Below are 20,434 nucleotides of genomic sequence, written 5' to 3' on the forward strand. Positions count from 1 at the left end.
TCCCTCCCCCATGGGTTCCTGTTAAGTTTCTCAGGATCCACATAAGAGTGAAACCATATGGTATCTGTCTTTCTCTGTATGGCTTATTTCACTTAGCATCACACTCTCCAGTTCCATCCACATTGCTACAAAAGGCCATATTTCATTTTTTCTCATTGCCACGTAGTATTCCATTGTGTATATAAACCACAATTTCTTTATCCATTCATCAGTTGATGGACATTTAGGCTCTTTCCATCATTTGGCTATTGTTGAGAGTGCTGCTATGAACACTGGGGTACAAGTGCCCCTATGCATCAGTACTCCTGTATCCCTTGGATAAATTCCTAGCAGTGCTATTGCTGGGTCATAGGGTAGGTCTATTTTTAATTTTCTGAGAAACCTCCACACTGCTTTCCAGAGCGGCTGCACCAATTTGCATTCCCACCAACAGTGCAAGAGGGTTCCCGTTTCTCCACATCCTCTCCAGCATCTATAGTCTCCTGATTTGTTCATTTTGGCCACTCTGACTGGCGTGAGGTGATATCTGAGTGTGGTTTTGATTTGTATTTCCCTGATGAGGAGCGACACTGAACATCTTTTCATGTGCCTGTTGGCCATCTGGATGTCTTCTTTAGAGAAGTGTCTATTCATGTTTTCTGCCCATTTCTTCACTGGGTTATTTGTTTTTTGGGTGTGGAGTTTGGTGAGCTCTTTATAGATTTTGGATACTAGCCCTCTGTCCGATATGTCATTTGCAAATATCTTTTCCCATTCCGTTGGTTGCCTTTTAGTTTTGTTGGTTGTTTCCTTTGCTGTGCAGAAGCTTTTTATCTTCATAAGGTCCCAGTAATTCACTTTTGCTTTTAATTCCCTTGCCTTTGGGGATGTGTCGAGTAAGAGATTGCTACGGCTGAGGTCAGAGAGGTCTTTTCCTGCTTTCTCCTCTAGGGTTGTGATGGTTTCCTGTCTCACATTCAGGTCCTTTATCCATTTTGAGTTTATTTTTGTGAATGGTGTGAGAAAGTGGTCTAGTTTCAACCTTCTGCATGTTGCTGTCCAGTTCTCCCAGCACCATTTGTTAAAGAGGCTGTCTTTTTTCCATTGGATGTCCTTTCCTGCTTTGTCAAAGATGAGTTGGCCATACGTTTGTGGGTCTAGTTCTGGGGTTTCTATTCTATTCCATTGGTCTATGTGTCTGTTTTTGTGCCAATACCATGCTGTCTTGATGATGACAGCTTTGTAGTAGAGGCTAAAGTCTGGGATTGTGATGCCTCCTGCTTTGGTCTTCTTCAAAATTCCTTTGGCTATTCGGGGCCTTTTGTGGTTCCATATGAATTTTAGGATTGCTTGTTCTAGTTTTGAGAAGAATGCTGGTGCAATTTTGATTGGGATTGCATTGAATGTGTAGATAGCTTTGGGTAGTATTGACATTTTGACAATATTTATTTTTCCAATCCATGAGCAGGGAATGTCTTTCCATTTCTTTAAATCTTCTTCAATTACCTTCATAAGTTTTCTATAGTTTTCAGCACACAGATCTTTTACATCTTTGGTTAGATTTATTCCTAGGTATTTTATGCTTCTTGGTGCAATTGTGAATGGGATCAGTTTCTTTACTTGTCTTTCTGTTGCTTCATTGTTAGTGTATAAGAATGCAACTGATTTCAGTACATTGATTTTGTATCCTGCAACTTTGCTGAATTCATGTATCAATTCTAGCAGACTTTTGGTGGAGTCTATCGGATTTTCCATGTATAATATCATGTCATCTGCAAAAAGCGAAAGCTTGACTTCATCTTTGCCAATTTTGATGACTTTGATTTCCTTTTGTTGTCTGATTGCTGACGCTAGAACTTCCAGCACTATGTTAAACAACAGCGGTGAGAGTGGGCATCCCTGTCGTGTTCCTGATCTCAGGGAAAAAGCTCTCAGTTTTTCCCCGTTGAGGATGATGTTAGCTGTGGGCTTTTCATAAATGGCTTTTATGATCTTTAAGTATGTTCCTTCTATCCCAACTTTCTCAAGGGTTTTTATTAAGAAAGGGTGCGGGATTTTGTCAAAGGCCTTTTCTGCATCGATTGACAGGATCATATGGTTCTTAAACACCTTTATTATTACCCACAATGCCTGACATATACCAGTGTCAATGAATGCCAGTTTCTTGAAGAGGTAAGTACATGGATGGATACATATGCCAGTCTTAACACTAGCTATATTCCCTAGCTTAGTAAATCGCAGGTGCATAAGCCAGCAATCTATTCTATATGCGTCCCTATTCCCCTCTCTCCATAGCCAATTCATCTTTAAGTTCTGTTAATTTTGCCTTCTAGATTCATCTCAAATGCATTTAATTCTTTTCATTTCTACCACCATTCTATTTCAAGCTACTATCATGTCTTAACTGGACTAGTGCAGTAGCTTTCCAACTAGCTTCCTGAAATTTCATAAATCTATTCTCCACACTGCAGCCAAAGGGAATCTTTCAAAATGCTAAATTCCCTACTTCCCCCAACTCCATCCTTGATTAAAGTTACCCCTTAACAAAATTCCAAAATACATAAAATTCCACAGGCCCACATGGTCTGATGCCATCTATCCTTCAATGTTACCTCTTGCCCTTGATATTCTAGCCAGACAAGCCTCCTATTGATTCCCCAATGTACCCTGCTTTGCACATGGTATTCTATTTGCCTGGCAGGGTCTCCCCACTTGCACTCCTACACAGTCACATATGCCGTGTGTTCCATCTACCATTTTTCGGGTCAGTCTTGTCTTTCTTCTACTCTCTGAGTAGATGACTCTCTGTTGTGCACTTTGTTAACACCACATACCTTTCAGTCATACTCAAGATGACTGTACAACCTGAGACACTTCTGATACTGAATGGGGGTACTATTAATAAGTACACTGAGACAACAGGAATGGAGAGAGATTTTCCTGGACTAATATACCATTTGGCCACCCAAGTCTTTATACTTATTTTTTTTGTTTTTAGTGTTTTCATTTAAAGTCTGCATGTCCCAGATCTCTACATGGGCAGAGACCATGACCTTCTGTTCCCACTCTCACATTCTCCATGCCTAGCACAGTCCAGATTCAACCAGGGACACTCAATAAATACTTATTGGAAGAACACTGGAAAGAATGAGTATAACTTGGTTCACATTTTCCTTTTCTATTATTTTTTTATATTCTTCTTAGACCAGTGTTGATTAACATTATGTTTTATTCTTGTGTGTTTGAAAATATCTCACCATTTGGCACAGCACTCCTTTATTTCTGGCTCATTCATTTGGCCAAAAGGTATCTCCTGAAAATCTACTATATGCCAGGTATGAACTAGATGCGAGGAATACCATAGCAAATAAGACACAGTTCCTTCCCTCAAAGAACTCACAGTGCCATTAGGGAGACACTTGAAGTTCCCTGGGTTTCTAGATCAATTTTTTACCATGTTAATGCCTAGGCTCTCAGAGCCTGACCTGAGCATGAAAGAGACAATCTGATTTTTTTTCATTTCCTTCTCAGTTGTGTTATTTCTTCCATGTCAGTTCCAAGGTCAGCACTTTCATGATTTCCATTTCTTACTAACACCTATCTCCAAGAAACATTTAGCTACTTTGCAATAGTTTCAGATTCTGGAAATATATTAAAAATCATATTCATGCATATCAAATTCCAAAAACTAAATGAAAATTTCAAGGTGCCTGAAATTAAGGGCTAGAAGCTCAAGATATGATCCTGAAGCTTCCTCATGGATGGTTATCAAATGCTAGTTTAGGTTTTAATAAACAGTCAAGCCATGATATGAGGTTATGGGTTCAATGAGACACTGAATGGGAGCTAATACCCCTTCATGAAGAAGCTGAGATACTCAAGGGGATGTAGACTCTGTAATGAGGGGCCTAGAAAAAAGATTTCCCCACCTGAACAGAGAAAAGATAAAGTTTACTGTTCTGGGCTATGGAAAAGGAAAAAAATCATTCCCAGAAAAATAAAATTTCAGGCCTCTGCCTCATGTTGTATCAAAGTTAGAATGTACACTTCTATAATGGTTTGGGAATTGTCAAGATTAGAAATTTACATAAAAATTAGTCCTGGGACAGTGATATCTCTAGAGTACCTGGCAGAAGTGAACAGAAAATCTCTGTGGAATGTCATTTCTACAGTTTAGGCCACAGAGGGTTTTCAGAGGAAAGTTTCCACTGAAGGTGAGTTTATGGTTCAAGATACAGGTACAAAAACAGAATAGGTACTCAGAAACCTACAATAATAGAAGTATTATCTGAAAAAAGATGATGTCTTGGGTAGAATCTCCTAGAAACAGATTTTTAGATAGAGATTTGCATGCAGAAGGTTTACTGGAGAATAATCTAAGAAACACATTTCAGGAAGTGAAAGGATTAGGCAGAAGGAGATACAGTGATATAGTTGCAACAGAGCAGCCAGCTGATCTCACGAGGATTTTTGGAGTTAGGATGATCTTCAAGAATATCCCAAACTGAGAGAACAAAACTGGGCCTTTATATTTCAACATCAATCAGCCATCGGACACAAGTTGCCCCTGAGAAAAGGTCATAAACCTGGGAAAGATGGCTCCCTTTGGCCAAAGATGATTCCCAGAGGGACCCAGGAGTGAGCCAGCAGCAGCCAATGCACCATGCACCAAATGAATGTCTCATTCCTGAAATGAGATGGGAGGTGGGGATTCTGAGCAGCACACAACAGCACCCACTCTACTCCACTTGAGCTGCTAAGATCCATTTCCACTTACATTTTGTGGTAAGTGTGTCCCATCTGGGAAGAGCATCCTCAAGATCCTAGTTGGTCTCAATTTCTAAGGAATCATACAAGGGAAATAAATGCCAGTCCTTGCTGGTGCAACTAGTTTTAAAAGTACAACCAGTTTTCATTATCTCCTTTCTTTACTACCTATTCTAAAGTCTCTTTACCCTTGGCTAGTATCTCTTATGCTCTTTGTAACTTAACTGGTGGAAGCTATGAAGGCCCAAATTTCTAATCAGCATGTCCTTTTGAGGTTGTGTCTATTGCACTTCTCCATGAAGCACCCCAGTTTGGCAGCACAGTATCAAGACATGCCCCAATTGCTCAATGAATATGAAACATATTCTTCCTCTTTTTCATTAGATAATAGCAGTTGTATCCTGATCAGTGTGAATTACTCTTGCAAGGTTGGTGTGTCCTTTCTTTGACTACTGGTCTCTTGGCATGAGGAACTCTAAGTGACCCAGTGGCAGCCTAGTTTGAATCCTAGTTTAACATTTAAATAGGACAACTACTGTGTTCCCTGGTGGAAGCAGTCACCTTCTAGGAATCAGGACATCTACCATAGAACCTAAAGTTGTAAACATAAGAAAAATACATTCCAAAAGTGAGTCATTGTGAGTGATAGTAAGATAAAGGGACATAAAATAGAAAGAGTAATTAAGAAACATGGTGGATAGAATGTGAAGCTCCAATGTTTATATAATATGAATAAATATAATGTGAGTTCTTTGTAAAAAAAAAAAAGTGTAGAATGGAAAACAAGCAAAGTAAAAGTATGACTGGTTGAAAGCAGAAAATAATACAGTGGAAATAAAACCAAATGTCTATAATCACAACAAATATAAATGGATTGAACGTAGTGTCTAAAAGACAGAGATTCTCAGAATGAAATTAAAATTCAGTTGTATAAAAGACCTAAACATAATGGCACTGAAAGAAAAAAGGTAAGGGATGAGAAAAGATTTATGAAACAAATTCTTATTTTAAAAATACCATTGTGGCTATATTATATCAAACAAATTAATCTTTAAGGACAAACACACTTGTATGGATAAAGAGGGTCATTATTTTAAAAATCACCAGGAATAGGGGTGCCTGGGTGGCGCAGTCGGTTAAGCGTCCGACTTCAGCCAGGTCACGATCTCACGGTCCGGGAGTTCGAGCCCCGCGTCGGGCTCTGGGCTGATGGCTCAGAGCCTGGAGCCTGTTTCCGATTCTGTGTCTCCCTCTCTCTCTGCCCCTCCCCCATTCATGCTCTGTCTCTCTCTGTCCCAAAAATAAATAAACGTTGAAAAAAAAATAAAAAAAAAAATCACCAGGAATATAGATGGTTCTGAATCTATATACATGCACTTAACAGTATAGATTCCAAGTAGATAAAGAAATTCAGGGGTTGGTGGCAGTCTACCAAAAATGCTACATCTCCTAGGAGTTTTGCATTTTCACAAGGCTTAGTACCTCAAGAAGAAAAAGTCAAATTTAAGAGGGTGCTTTTTGAACCAATTTAACCCTAACTATTCAGAAGCAAGTTTAATTTATAAATGCTCTGAAGCCGATTGGCTCAGTTGGTTAGAGCATGGTGCTGATAAATGCTCTGAGAAGTGATTAAACATGATTAAACAGGTCCTTTTAATCTCTTTACGTTTGTTTGCCAAGTATAGCTGTGTTTGTGAGGTTGAACTCTTGCTTAAAATTCTAGGAAGTAAGTTGAGTAAATGAATTGTGGGATTGAGCTGAACTTTCATTTTAAAAAAATCTAAAGCCTGAGCCAATTGTCAAAGATGCACGCATCAAGGTAGATTTTCCAGGTGAGTTTACTATGAAAGTGAAACAATTTTTGAGATATATATATATCATATATATGTATATATGATATATATATATGATATATATATGATATATATATGATATATATATATGACATATATATATATATATGAGCACACACACACACATATTCACTGTTTTGTCTTTTTGTTTTGTTTGCTTGGCTGAGAAATTTTTCTTTCCTTTAATTAAAATAAATCTCAGTGGTATGGCTTATATAATCATAGTCTCAATCAAAAAGTTCCTCCACGTGGACTAAAATTCTAAGAGAACCACCTACCTCTAACTTCCAATATCTATTTACAAAGTCACACAGTATCTTCTCTCTTACATGCAGGTTCTTCCCCTTTTTTATGTCTCCATGATTTTCTCAACCATCCTTGCTTGACCTTTCTGAAACGAAAGTGAAAAGGAATAAATGAATCAGGGCTTAAATCCGGCAAGATTTTGTAACTGGTAATACTGTGACAGAAACAGGAGGTGGAGAGGGAGGAGAGGGAGGGAGGAGGGAGGGGAAAGAGAATATGGGCATAGACGCTTTTGCAGGGCATGTAGATCTTGGGAAGGGAGGTGATAGATATATTCTTGATGGTCTCACCAAAGGGGAGATTTGGCTGCTAAATTTGACCTTCCTCCCAAGTAATTGATGAGACGTAACATTATCATCAGAATAATGGTAATGAGCTATAGATGCAGACTCTCTGCCTGTGGAGATTACAGACAAAATAGACTTTAAGACAAAACACATTATTCAGGCTAAGAAGACTCATTTCCTAACTTCCTATTAGGAAAGCTTTGGTGGGGTTGATTGTGGTGAGCTCAGTTCTTCTACATCCGAAGAGCAGGAAAATTCAATGGGAACATAAAATGTTCTGATCTAGACTTGGTGGCCATGTCTGAGCCTCAAGTCTCCTTGCCCCTGTCATCTTAATAGGGAAATCTCGCTAATGGCCTCAAAATCGGATTGAAAGTTCGTCAGGCTCTTTCTTAGTTAGACTTTGGTAGTCCTTTTCTGACTCTTGAGAAGGCCAAATATCTTCCTAGTTGTGGTTTTAGAATAAATTAACTTATTCATTTCTGCTTTCTTTGTATTCTTTCCTGAGAATTTTCCTTTGAAGAAGATTTTTGTGTTTCTATCTGCAGTAATTTTACTAGACGTTTTACGGTTAAGGCATCTCATTTCTGATCTGTAGTTTGCCTTGTTAAATGGGATTTCAGTTATGCATCTTGAAAAGCTCTGCCTCTGGAATTGTGCTTTACCCTTGTGAATGTTCTCACTGACTTTGGAAGCAATTCCTCAATGTTGTTGGATTTTTTTCTCTGTTTGGCAGCAGCCTTTCTACTGGTGTCTACCTTTTATTGATTTATGGTAATAGATGATCAGCCCCTTCTCTTCTGTCACTTACAGGTTGACCTCCTTAGTTGAGGTTTTTCTAAAACTGGCACACAAGGTATAAGAACAGATAGCCTTGTAAATTCAAAGGCTGGTTCCACTGAGTGAAAATCCTGTAATTCCAAAGTGCTGGAACTTGATGCTAATGAAAATTTAAACATACACTTTGTTTGGCTCTTGATGTCTCACACTGAGAACTGTTACCACAAATCTCAGTTTATAAACTTGGTTTGTGATACCTCTCTTTTAGACCAGTAGGCTTTAGATTCTGGTGTACATAAGAATGATGCATCATGCTAATTAGAAATACAGACTTCCAAGCCCTACCCCTAGACATTAATTCAATAGATCTGGGGGCAGAGTCCTAAGATCTATATTTTAATAAGCCGCATGGGTGATTCAATGCAGATCAGACTTCGGTCTTCATGACACAAGGTGAGAAAGAGAAAAGTATTCCCTGACTCCCATATGGATGTTGCTAGAAGCTGTCCTGGCACTGATTGCTAGGCCCTGGTGTTCTCCTAGTGAACAAAAATAATTTCACAGAAAATCAACATCAGACAAGGCCATTCTGTGACCAAGATGTATCAAGACTAAAACAAGATCACTCTGTCATCATATCTAACACAGACAAAACCAAGAATAATGCTCAAACTACAAAATACCAAAGATCCCCTGCCCCCACCACTCCTAGTTAATATGAGTGCCTGATGCTACTTTACCAATTATAGCTTTATCCTTAGAATATTCTGGCCTCCTTACAGATAAAATTTATTGAGATACACAATCATAGAATTACTCCTGCTTCGTCATAGCATCCAAGCCAGAGCAAATCCCTGCTTCCTTAAATCCTCCCCCAAATCACCCAAGACAACCCAACATCCTGTCAGTCCTTTCCAGCACCTCCTTGCCGAGATGCCACCATAGGTCCCATAGTGTGCTTTCTCCTTCACTACAACAAGTACTAAAATCAACTTGTTCTACTACATGCGTGTTCCTGGTGGCCCTTGGCTGGAGGCTATTGACAAGGGTCCTAGCTAGACCAATGCTTTCCATTCTTTCTGTGTGCCCATGGAGTGCTGACTACTTATGGCTACTAAGCCACTCAAGGACCTTCCTGACAGCATTCCTGGGCATTTGTGTTCTCTGCTGTGGAAACATATGGGTATTTTCTGTGTCAGTCACGACACACACAGTATGGTGCACACAAAGTGGATGACTGAGGAAAGTTCAATGAACTTACATTGGCATTGTCAAAAACAGAAGATGAAGTACCTGGGCTACCAACAGTGGGCAGCCATTACCAACCTAGTCCTGAAAGAGCAAGAGCAAGAAGTACCAGAGACCAAAACAATCATAGAAGGGCCCATCCAACAGGAACAATGGCCTTCAGAAGAAGAAGGCAGCCACTGCTGGCCAAGGGCCAGCAGGGCAGGAGGTGAGGAGACATCACCCTGACTTTGCTCTTCCTCCTCCCCTCCATCTTCTGCCCACTGTATCTGTAGATAACAATGGAAGCCAAAGGCAAGAAAGCCCATGGTACAGTCCATTTGATCAGCCGCCAGAGACCACCACAGGACCTAACTGGAGGGGCAAGTGGAGACCAGGCAGCAGACTGAACAAAGAGTCCATTCTCTTTATTCGCCAACCTATACAGGTTATAGATGTGTGATGGTATCAAATATGGTGTAAACCAACAAACCTGAGTACAAAAAACAGAGTTCTTAATCCTATGAAAACTAAATCAAATGCTTTTAAAAGACTGAATGACAACAACAAAAAGAAACAAGTGACTATGCTGATTATGTGCCAGGTACTGTTCCTAGTATTCCATAGGTACTGTATTAGTTCCCTATTGCTGCTGTAACAAATGATTACAAATTTAGTGGCTTAAAAGAACACAGATGTATTCTCTCACTGTTGTGGAATAAGAACAGTAATTCTAAAATGGGTCTTAATGGACTAAAATCCAGGTGTCAGCAGGGCTGCATTCCTCCTGGAGGCTCTAGGGGAGAATCCATTCTTTGTTTTTTTCTAGCTTCTGGAGGCTGCCCACATTCCTTGGCTCATTCCTCCTTCCATGAGTCATATCACTACAACCTCTGCTTCAATAGACACATCTCCTTCTGTGATTGTGACTCTCCTGCTTCCTTCTTTCCCTTATAAGGTTCCACCTGCATAATTCCTTATGATCTCCCATCTCAAACTACTAACTTAATCAGATCTGCAAAATCTCATTTTCAGGTAAGGTGACATACTCACAAGTTCAGGAATTAGGACATTCATTGCTTACAAACAAGGACATTCTGCTATATAACCGCAAGGTAACCATCAAAATCAGAAAATTCACATTGGTACGTTACCACCACCGAATCCTCAGATCCCATTCAGGTTTTGACAGTTGTTCCAATAATGTCCTTTATAGTAGAAGAATCCAGTTTTAAACCATACATTGCAATTAACTGCCATATCTCTTCAGTCGTCTTTAATCTGGAATAAGTCTGTAATATTTTCTTGACTTTCATGACCTTGACAATTTTGAAGATTACAGCCCAGTTCTTTTGTAGAATGTTCCTCATTATGAATTTATCCAATGTTTCCTCATTCTTTTATTCAGGAGTATCATACAAGTGACAAAGTGATGCTGTGTCCCTTTGAATGCATTTTATCAGATATTGTGATTTTTATTTGTCCCACTACTTATGGCATTCACTTGAATCACTTGATTAAGGGGGAATCTGAAAGACTTTTACACTGTAAGGCTGCTCTTTTTGTCCTTTGTAGTTAAGTATTTTATAAGGAGATACTTTGAAACTAGGTAAATACCCTGGCCCTCATCCAACTTTCAATCCATTCATTCCTTCTTTGTCTCCATAAGGACGCATAGTTTTATTCATGGGTTATAATCTATTGATATAATTACTTCAATGCCATCAATTCTGCCAATGACATCTCCCTCAAACTGGCTTGATATATCCCCATCAGTCTTTGAGCACTTCCTTGCTTTTGAAGCACATGATGTTTCGAACTCCTCTTGTACTTTCCCTGACCCAACCCAGGAATCGGCCATTTCTCCAAGGAGTCCTAAAGTCCTTTCAGTGAGGCATGGCATTAGAAACCAAGATCCTGGCACTGGTAGTATACTTACCACTTTTGTTTCCCATAGTGGACAGAGCTAAGGAATATATGTTACACCTATATTTCTATATCTAATATATTGAAAACCACCAGCCACACTGATATTTCCACTTCCAAACCAACCCCACAAGTTCTTTCTAGTTTTCTACCTTTCTATATTGGATTAAGGGGTGAAGCATTATTTGGCCTACATATATTAAGTCACTTAATCCTCATAACAATCTTGTGATTTAGAAAATATAATTGCCAGCCTGATCATCCAAACACTATACTGTGTATTTCAAATGGTTCAAGAAAAAAGTTCTATATGCTGCACTTGCAACTTTCCTGTAAGTCTGTAATTGTTTCAGATTTTTAAAAAGTTAATGCTAAAAAAACAAAAACAAAAACAAAAACAAAAAACACAAACCTCTATAAATCAATAGACTATGAGATACAATAGCGTTCATAGTATTCCCAGCCATCTCAGTGAGATGAAAGCATTAATACATTTTCCAAATTGGGGGAGGAGAAGAGAGAAAGAGAGAAAGGACAGGACAGGATTTTAATCTAAGAAGGGTGGGAGGTGGGAAAGGTGATCCACACTGACTTATCTTAACAACCTAGGCTGGTGGGTCAGAGTTGTAATCTTCAGCGTGTCATTTCATTCATCATTTACATATGGCCATTTGACAGCCATCCAGGCCTGAGGTCCACTCAAGAGCAGGAGGACCTGATTAGCTAATCAGCCATCTTGGCTGGGACACAACCTATCAATGTGACAGGGCATATTAGCCTAAAAGTGACCACTGGATACATGTCTTAAGGCTTATTCAGCCCCCTCAGTGTGAGAAAAACAGACACATGTGACAAGTCACTGGAATCTCTTCTCTGGTCCAAGTCTCTTACTTAATAGACAGAGAAACCCAAACACAAAGTGGTTAAGGATTCTGACAAGGTTTCACAACTATGGGGTGGCAGGACTCAGAAAACTCTTGGGTTCCCATCCACATCATTGACGGCCTGCCAAAATTGCCTTGTGTGCTCACTGACTTTGTTGTATGTAGCAACAGACGTTACCAAGTGGCAATGGAAGTTATTCCAGGTGATTAGGGCTGGGAGTTGTTTGGTTAGTTACTAAAGTTTGTCAAAATGGGAAAGGCCTAAAAAATGTTATGTAGATACTTAAAACATTTTATTTGACAGTTTTTCTTTGCAACTTGATCTCCCAATTAGAGTTCCACGTGTTTTTATTGCATATACCTAAGTCAGAATCCATCATCTCTGATTTCCACTTTGTGTTTTCTTTAAGGAAGGAGATAGAATGTAAAGACACTTGAGTGCAGAACTATTCTAGATGTTAATTTTTTCCCTTTTGGAGTTGTCTCAACCACATATAATTCAATAGCAATTTTATTAGATGTGTGACTTGGGCAAGTTCCTGAACCTCTTTGTGCCTCAGTTGACTTTCCTGAAAAAGAAGACACTCCAGGATCATTTTGCATTTTCTAGGCCCTAACTCTGGAATTGGCCATTTCTCCAAGGAGTCCTGTTGCCTTTTAGTGGAGAATGGTATTAGAAACGATGATCTGGGTGGGGGGGGGGGGGAGAAACGATTATCTGGGCAGTAAGTGTGCTCATCACTATTGGATTGTTGCTGTTGCCAGGTGATCACAGCAGACAGAGCTAATGACTATATATATATTTCTGTATCTCTTTATATATACTGAAAACCATGCATCACACTGATAGGTCCAGTTCCAAACCAAGACCACAAAGTTTGTTCTAATTTTCTCCCTTTCCATGTTTATAACTCTCTTCTCCAACAAAGAATAATTTGGCTCTCATTACCCTTAATATACTTATACTTATCTGATCAATACTCCCGGATATAACCAAGCAGAATTTCTTTCCATTACCTTTCTCTCCTCAGGTGGACTCTGTCACATACCTAGTCCACTCTCTGCACAGACAGCCTGCAACCCTAACACTGGGCCAGTTCCCTGCATGAGCACACGTTACCTTGCTCAGGCTCCGATACCCTATGCCAAGCTAGTCTTCTACTCTCTACCAGCCTTAGTCCACTCAGGCTCTGCCACCCACTCTGGACTACTGTGGCTTCCCTCCTTCTTTTGGAGTAGATGCCAACTTTGCTCTGTATCGACTGAGTTTAGGACTGAATTATTCAGGGGGCGCCTGCATGGCTCAGTTGGGTAAGCACCCAACCTTGATTTCCGCTCAGGTCATGATCTCACAGTTCATGAGATCTAGCCCCTCATCAGGCTCTGTGCTGACAGTGCAGAGCCTGCTTGGGATTCTCTCTTTCCCTCTCTCTCTGTCCCTTCTCACCTTGTTCTTGCTCTCTCTCTCTCTTTCAAAATAAGTAAACATTAAAAAAAAAAAGACTGATTTGTTTAGAAATAATAGGGGAAGAGGCAGAGGAAGAGCCCCTTTTTTGTTTTTAATACCTTCTGTGACACAGTGAAGACTGTCAATAGGGTAAAGAAACAGAAGGCACTGTTTGAATTCAACAAGACAGTTTGGAGCTTCACATCTTGACCTGTAGTGTGTAGGGAAATTTATTCCCAGATTTATTTATCCCCCAAAGTGTGTTGTCACCAAAAGATACTGATTGCTTCTTTGCTGACAGGGCTATTAGCATTCAAATATTTGATTGCTGTTATTATCAAGATCATTTATTCATATTTTTTCCTTTTTCACACTTCATTCTTTCATCAACAGAGAGGCATTACCTGCTCCATGTCATGGCACTTAGTTCCTTATGTATTTCTGATAGACACTTGAAAGCCTGGTATACATTGATGGATATAATTAGTGCAGCCTTAGGAGTCAGACTTGTGTCCAAATCACTCTAATTTACTGATAGTTTGAATTTTATAACAAGTAAAGATACATACATCTTTAAAATAAGGTGTATATATGCACACACACACACACACACACACACACACACATATACTCATTCACTCATTCACATCTGCCACATGGCAAAGCATTCTCTAAATGCCCATTCCTATCATGCGTACCTTCTTGACAAAGTCTCATGTTTGTGCATGTGTCTGTCTGTCTCTTTGTTCATTGGGTTTCCTTTGAGACCTGAGACCATGAGAAGAACTTCAGGCATGTAAAAACTGATCAGTAACAACAGTTCTGAAAACCAGAAGACCGAACTAATGTCTCAGTGAACTTTAAATAAATGCATCCCCTGTTTTTCTCAGAAGTTTTGGACTCACAATGGTATTATCCCAATGGCATTCTCATCATAGCCAATGTGCTATCCTAGGAGAGGGAAGGGAGAAGCAGCATTCTGTAAATCTGCTTCTTTCTGTGCTCAATTTACCACAAATATATCCTGCCACCTACTCACGTCCTTCCAGGTCCAGGCTCACATGCCTCATTCTCGCTCAACCACTCATTGTTGAGCTGTGTGAATGCTCCGTTCCCTTCATGTTTCAAAGGCCATTCTGAGGGAAAGAGAACTGGAAAACCTGTAAAAAAAAACTTATTGGTCCAGTCTGCCCCAGTTAGCTGGGAAAAAAATCTCTATTTGTTGCTATATAAAAATATTCTGTGGTATCTTGCATTACGCTGTTGTCTTTGGTCCACTTCGGTTGAAACCATGCTTTTTCCTCAGCTATTTTATTGTAATTTTATAGTGTAAAATTCTTCCCCTGATTTCACTGAAGTCTTGGGCAGAGTAAAGTATAGTCTCTCTCTCCTGTGATGAGATGGAAATTGTTATCCTTGCCCCCATGACACCAGAGTAAAATGGGAAAGTGCACGCGTGTAATCATCAGAGTACAGCCCATATAAGAGGTACAGAATTGTTTCCTTTTTAGAGGGTTTAATTAAAATCATTACTTAAAAAATAAGCGTTATGACAACATCATGATTGGGCCATTTTCAAACCGTAAAACACCTATGAGAATTCAGAGTTCCATGAGAAAAGTGTCTCTTCCTAGTTCATACATGTACGTTTGCAGGATTCAAAAGTGTAAAGAAATCTGTTAATCTTCTGGTATTGGCTGCACTGATTATTTTACGGTTGTCTAAAAATGAGAGGCATACCGAAATAATTTAATATTTTGTAATATTTTAGAGGGTCATTATAAGACATTCTCTTTTACTCAGTAAGGATTAAATAACCAAGTCTATGTTTTTTATTGCTGATTTCTACGATTAAAGCAAGTACATATAAACTGAGCTGATTGCAATATAAAGAATTATTCTCTTGGGTCCTACTTGTATTCATTCTCTTTCTACATTTTAAAAACCCATTCATCAATTACTCTGCAGTAGCACCAGGACTTAGCATGCACATATTATCTTCTATTCCATTGCAGTCTTCCAAAATCACGCGTGTGCATGTGGGTATGTATACACCACCCACACTCACAAACACATATACACACATGCAGGCACTCATAATGGCATCCAAACATATTTACCCGTAATTACATTCTAGGCACTTTATCGAACAGATATTTTTGCATTCATTTGTGGAAGCTGAAAAGAATCCATGCTAATGTTTGGAGTCTTAAAGCAAACTGTAATCTTATAAACAGTGAGGTGAACCTCAGAGGCAGTAGTCTTTTGATATGCAGCATAAGTGAAATGCTGCATAATATAAAATGATGGCGCTATTAATCCTACGGCACTGGTGGTGCCCCGCCCCCCCCCCCCCTCGCTATTGATACCAACGCCATTGTCTCTGGCTTTAAACTTCATCAGTATGCAAACGGAGTGTCACTATGATGGGTGGTAACTTGGTTGGATGCACTTTCTACATTTCTGGCAAATGAGTATAATTATTTTCAGAGCTGCGGGCAACTCATGCATGTTTTATCCTCCATCTGGACCAGCACGGTACACAATAGTGATAAAAGATGATTTTCCCCCTTGGATGTTCACAGGCCATCATCGACACAGTCCTGATGAAATGGCCATGTATCCCCTAGCAGTTCTATATCTGCCACAGCTTGACAACAAAATTATTTCCCCATAGTACTAAAACACTTCAAATATTCAAGCCCTCTGTGCATATATTTGTGTTTTGAAGCATTCAGCGTTAACATAATGTGGTAATTTATAAACTGACAAATTAACTATGCAGAAATCACAGAGAGGCCTTATGAGGTCTGCAAAGCAGCAGAAAAGAAAGCAGAAGCTTTTTGCGCTCTGTAATAATAATAATCCTATCAACTGTCGCAGATCGCCCGGCCTCCCATTGTTAGAGCCGCTCACTCTACAGCTTGCTTACTGTAGGTGATTCTGCCTGAGACGCCTCGCCTCCAACCTCGCCAGCCAGAAGGCTGGGCTGGGCCTGGATGTGCCATCCTTCCCTGGGTCTGGGGCTCATGGGGAAAGGGCACCAATAAAAAAAAAAAAATTCAAGTTGCCCATTACTGATCACTTGGAGCCAGAAATGGTTGTGTGGGATGGAATTTGGGGAGGGTGAGATTTGCCTTCAAGACAGGAAGGGAATTTAGGGCTGGCAGAATCAATAACAGCAAAAAAAACTGAGATTATGCATGGGAGAGGGCCGTCAGCCTTCTTTGTTTCATGCTTATAAAATCATTTTAATGATTAAAATCCATCATCTCGCTAGCCCGCTTAGCAAGCGCTGGCGATCCTCACAAACCTACTATTGATCCTCAGACAGACAGCTGAATGGAGGCAGCATTCATCAAAGGACGCAAAAGAGCGCATTTTCACTTTTATTGTATTAGCTCAATTCTCTTTCAGAGGAATTAAAGACTAATTTTGCTAGACCAAGGGGAAAGTCTGTGGATCTTCTGCTGCCCCCATCTGTTTAACGTGTAGATTCTTAGAAGGCAGAATTAATTTTTTAGAGGCAAGAAAGTATTTACAAATTCTTTGTAAAAACACAGAACATTCCTTCATGATATGCCAAACCAGCCTCTCCTTCCTTCCTTCCCCACTACACCCTGCTTTCCACCCCACCTCCCCCAGTCACTGCACACACACACACACACACACACACACACACACACCATCCTTTAAATGGTATGTACCATGCTACGAGGCCTACCAAACATCAGACACTCTTTATCAGCAGTTGTGCCAGGGTCTCCATGGCAACAGTATAATAGATTTGCCCTTATTCAATCCCAGAGGCCACATTGAAGCGCAATGCAAAATTTGCTGGGGCCTGAATTCCTTTCAAGCCATGGCTCATGTGTCAGGAAACAAGTCAATGCACAGACAGCACTGCACATAAAGACGGAAAGGAACCTTTTCTCTCCACTGCTGTTTGCTCACAGTGACATTCAGAAGCTCAGGCCCTTCTAGATCTCATTTCTGTCTTGTTTTCTAGTTATTAATTCACTTCTTTGGGTGGAGAAGAGAGTGGGGGGAGGGGAGCATCATGCTTTGCAATAATAAACCACCAATGAAAGTGCAAAGCAAGCTGCATAAAGACGAAGCTTGCAACCCAGCCTCCAAGGTTATATAGGATTCAATATGGCTGAAGCCCACCACAGCTGCAGACTAAATTCGGGGGCTTGAGGCACCCCGGTACCGAGCAGGGCTGAACAGCCCAGACAACCTCCTCCACCCACGCTGCAGTGGTATTTTGTGATACTCAAGCAACCTTCCCCAGGGAAGGAGAGGCAGGAGAATGGACACATGCCCTTGTCCCAAAGCCAATCTCGGCAGGCAGGAAGAATTCCCGGGAGCTCACACCTGAAGTACACTGTGGCTAAAACAAGCACAGCTTAAAAGTTAAACAATCATTTGTTTCAGGTTTATTTTAATCATTAGCTTTGGGACTTACAAGATGATTACTTTGTGGGTTAATTATTTTCTGTGCTTGGCTTTCCAAACCTAATTGCTCAACTCCATTATTGTACATAGCGATCCATAGCTGGCTCCTAAAATTACCTGTCCAAATATTTTCCCTTTTGATTATCACAGGGAATTTGCTATTTTTCTCCCTGACTTGGAACTTTGCAGAAGTGACTTGCTAAACCAAGATACTGGTTTGATTTTGAACATGGAACTAGAGATTATCATGGGCTTGTGAAAGAATGCAATGGGTGATAGAATTTGAAAGAAGACTCTTAAGGGGCTTTGCCCAGAAGAGACCTGATTAACTTCAGGGCAGTGGTTCTCACACTTTAACGTGCATAAAAAGCACCCGGAATATTGCTGAAACAATTTCTTGAACCCCATTGCCAGACATGACTCAGCAGGTCAGAGGCAGAGCCCAGGAGTGAGCTTTCCTAGAGAAGTCACAGATACCAGTGCTGCTGGTCCAAGGACTGTGCTTCAGAAGACATAGCTCTTGGCCAATCTCCATGAGTAAAAGTTCCTCAACCTCAGGCTTAAAGTTTATTTTGACTGTTTACTGTAACTTTGACTTCAATTCTCTTCTTGAAGGGCATTACTTGTCATCCTAATACGATTACCCCCTTTTCCAGAGCATCAGACACACAGTTGCACCCAGTACATGGGACACAGCGAGAATGGAAGCCATGGGGAAGAAAAAAGCATCAAGAGATCAGGATCCAGTCTCAGGATTAACACAATGCCTGCCACGCATTAGGGCTTGAACAGTATGTTTTTGAATGAGTAAATATGATGGAATTTCAAGGCTTCCATACTTCAGGAAAGGGATTTTAGGTCAAGAATCTGGTGCTCTGTGTTTTATTTATGTTGAAATAAAGTCAAATGTCATACATCTGTTTTTAAAAGTGGCATATGAATTTTTGTGGGGGAGATTAAATAGTACTTTAAATTCTTCTAGGAAGCTGGGGCCATAGGATGAATCACTGTAGAAAGCAAAATCCTTTTATAATTAAAAACATTACTCTCTAACTTATCTAGTTGTATAAGTTTGGTTTTTCTTCAAGTGGGAAACACTGTATTTTTACCTTAAGAATCACCAACTTCACTTTTTACTGAACAAAATAAAAGGGTATATTTCTGCCTGGTGTTTTCAACTTGGAATCATTGTTTCTTTCTTTTCATGTCCTTTTCCTGCTGATTTAACTCTAAAATCTGGCTAATTTTAATGAATAATCAGTTTCAACAACAACAAAACATTGACCAATAATATATGACACTGACTTAAGATGGTCCTGCTCAGTTTGACCAGAGTTTGGTTCCCCCTGCTAAGTGAGCTCTGTTCTAGAAAATGACACCTGGGCAGGAGGAGGGAGGAAGAGGGGAAGTAGACTATGAATTACAGTGACCTGCTTTGTGAATTACCTCATCTATGGCGAATTCATAAGACAGTGGCAGTGTTTTTCACCCTACCTTACAGTATGTCTTCAGTTCTGAGTGTTTTCTTCCCAGAACAAGGCCAAGGGCACTGAAGTGAGCAGCCTCTCAGGCAGGGAGCCTACAGGGCCCTTCCAGCAAGGGAGGTACAGTGGATACAACAAGAGCAGATTTCTCTCCCTCACCCTGCACCTTGCTTCAGTCCTTGCATAGTATCATCCCTCACGGACTGGTGAGAAAGAATAGTCTCTTAACATAAATCCAAATATGCAGAATCGTAGAATTATTAAACTACACCTTCGAGAGAGTGGGTCTCGATGCTTCCTTTTTCCAGAGAAGGGAGATCTCAAGATTGTGCAACTAGTCAGTGGCAGAGATGGGGCATGAGCCCAGTGTCTACACTCTGACAGAAGGCTGAGGACACCTATTCCATGCTGTTCCAGTCTGCTTTGCCCTCCCTGGAAGGGCAGCCCATCACACTGCTTGGAAACAGACGTCCCCTCCCACACTCACCCCCTGTCACAGGCTACCTAGAGGGGAGCATGAATGCGGACTGCTATCAACAACTTTCAATTCAGCAAATATTTATTAAGCACCTGCTGTGTGCCTGGTGCTGCCCTGAGCTCTGACAACACCAGAATGAAAGAACACAGCATTTTATTACAAGGTGGTTACAACCAGGTAAGTCTGTGTTTCATCACTTTACAATAGCCGTCCCCACTGTAATGCTCTGCAAACTGGTGTGTGCCCCAGTACGTCTGGAGCCACAGGCCAAACTGCTTGTTACCTCCTGACATTTCCATTTTCCTTGATTATAATTACACATTTCCTTGATCTTATGACATAGATTTTTTCAAATTCACGTTTTAAGCCTTGGAAATCTGGAAGGACGCTTCTGACACTCTAAGTATGTGTTCCGTGGGTGTTGTCCTCTCTTTTTTTCCCCTCAGGTATGGATTGAGTTTCATCTTAGAATGATACATTAGAATTGAGGAAAGAAAGGAATTTAAATGGTCATTTCGAATGTTCGCTATTTTAGGCTACTTCACAATATATCAGGTT

The 20,434-nt window shown here is 40.2% G+C and overlaps 1 long non-coding RNA gene across 1 annotated transcript in view; it reads right to left on the minus strand.

The window, feature by feature from the left end:
- LOC121015425 (uncharacterized) overlaps positions 1 to 6,984 on the minus strand; it is a 58,591-nt gene extending 51,607 nt beyond the window's left edge. Inside the window, exon 1 of the long non-coding RNA XR_005783830.1 lies at positions 6,878 to 6,984. This is a non-coding gene — a long non-coding RNA (uncharacterized LOC121015425). The remainder of the gene's footprint in view (positions 1 to 6,877) is intronic.
- Between the last annotated feature and the right edge of the window lie 13,450 nt (positions 6,985 to 20,434).

Source organism: Herpailurus yagouaroundi, unplaced genomic scaffold, assembly GCF_014898765.1.
Source record: "Herpailurus yagouaroundi ecotype Mexico unplaced genomic scaffold, PumYag 29, whole genome shotgun sequence".
Lineage (NCBI taxonomy): Eukaryota > Metazoa > Chordata > Mammalia > Carnivora > Felidae > Herpailurus > Herpailurus yagouaroundi.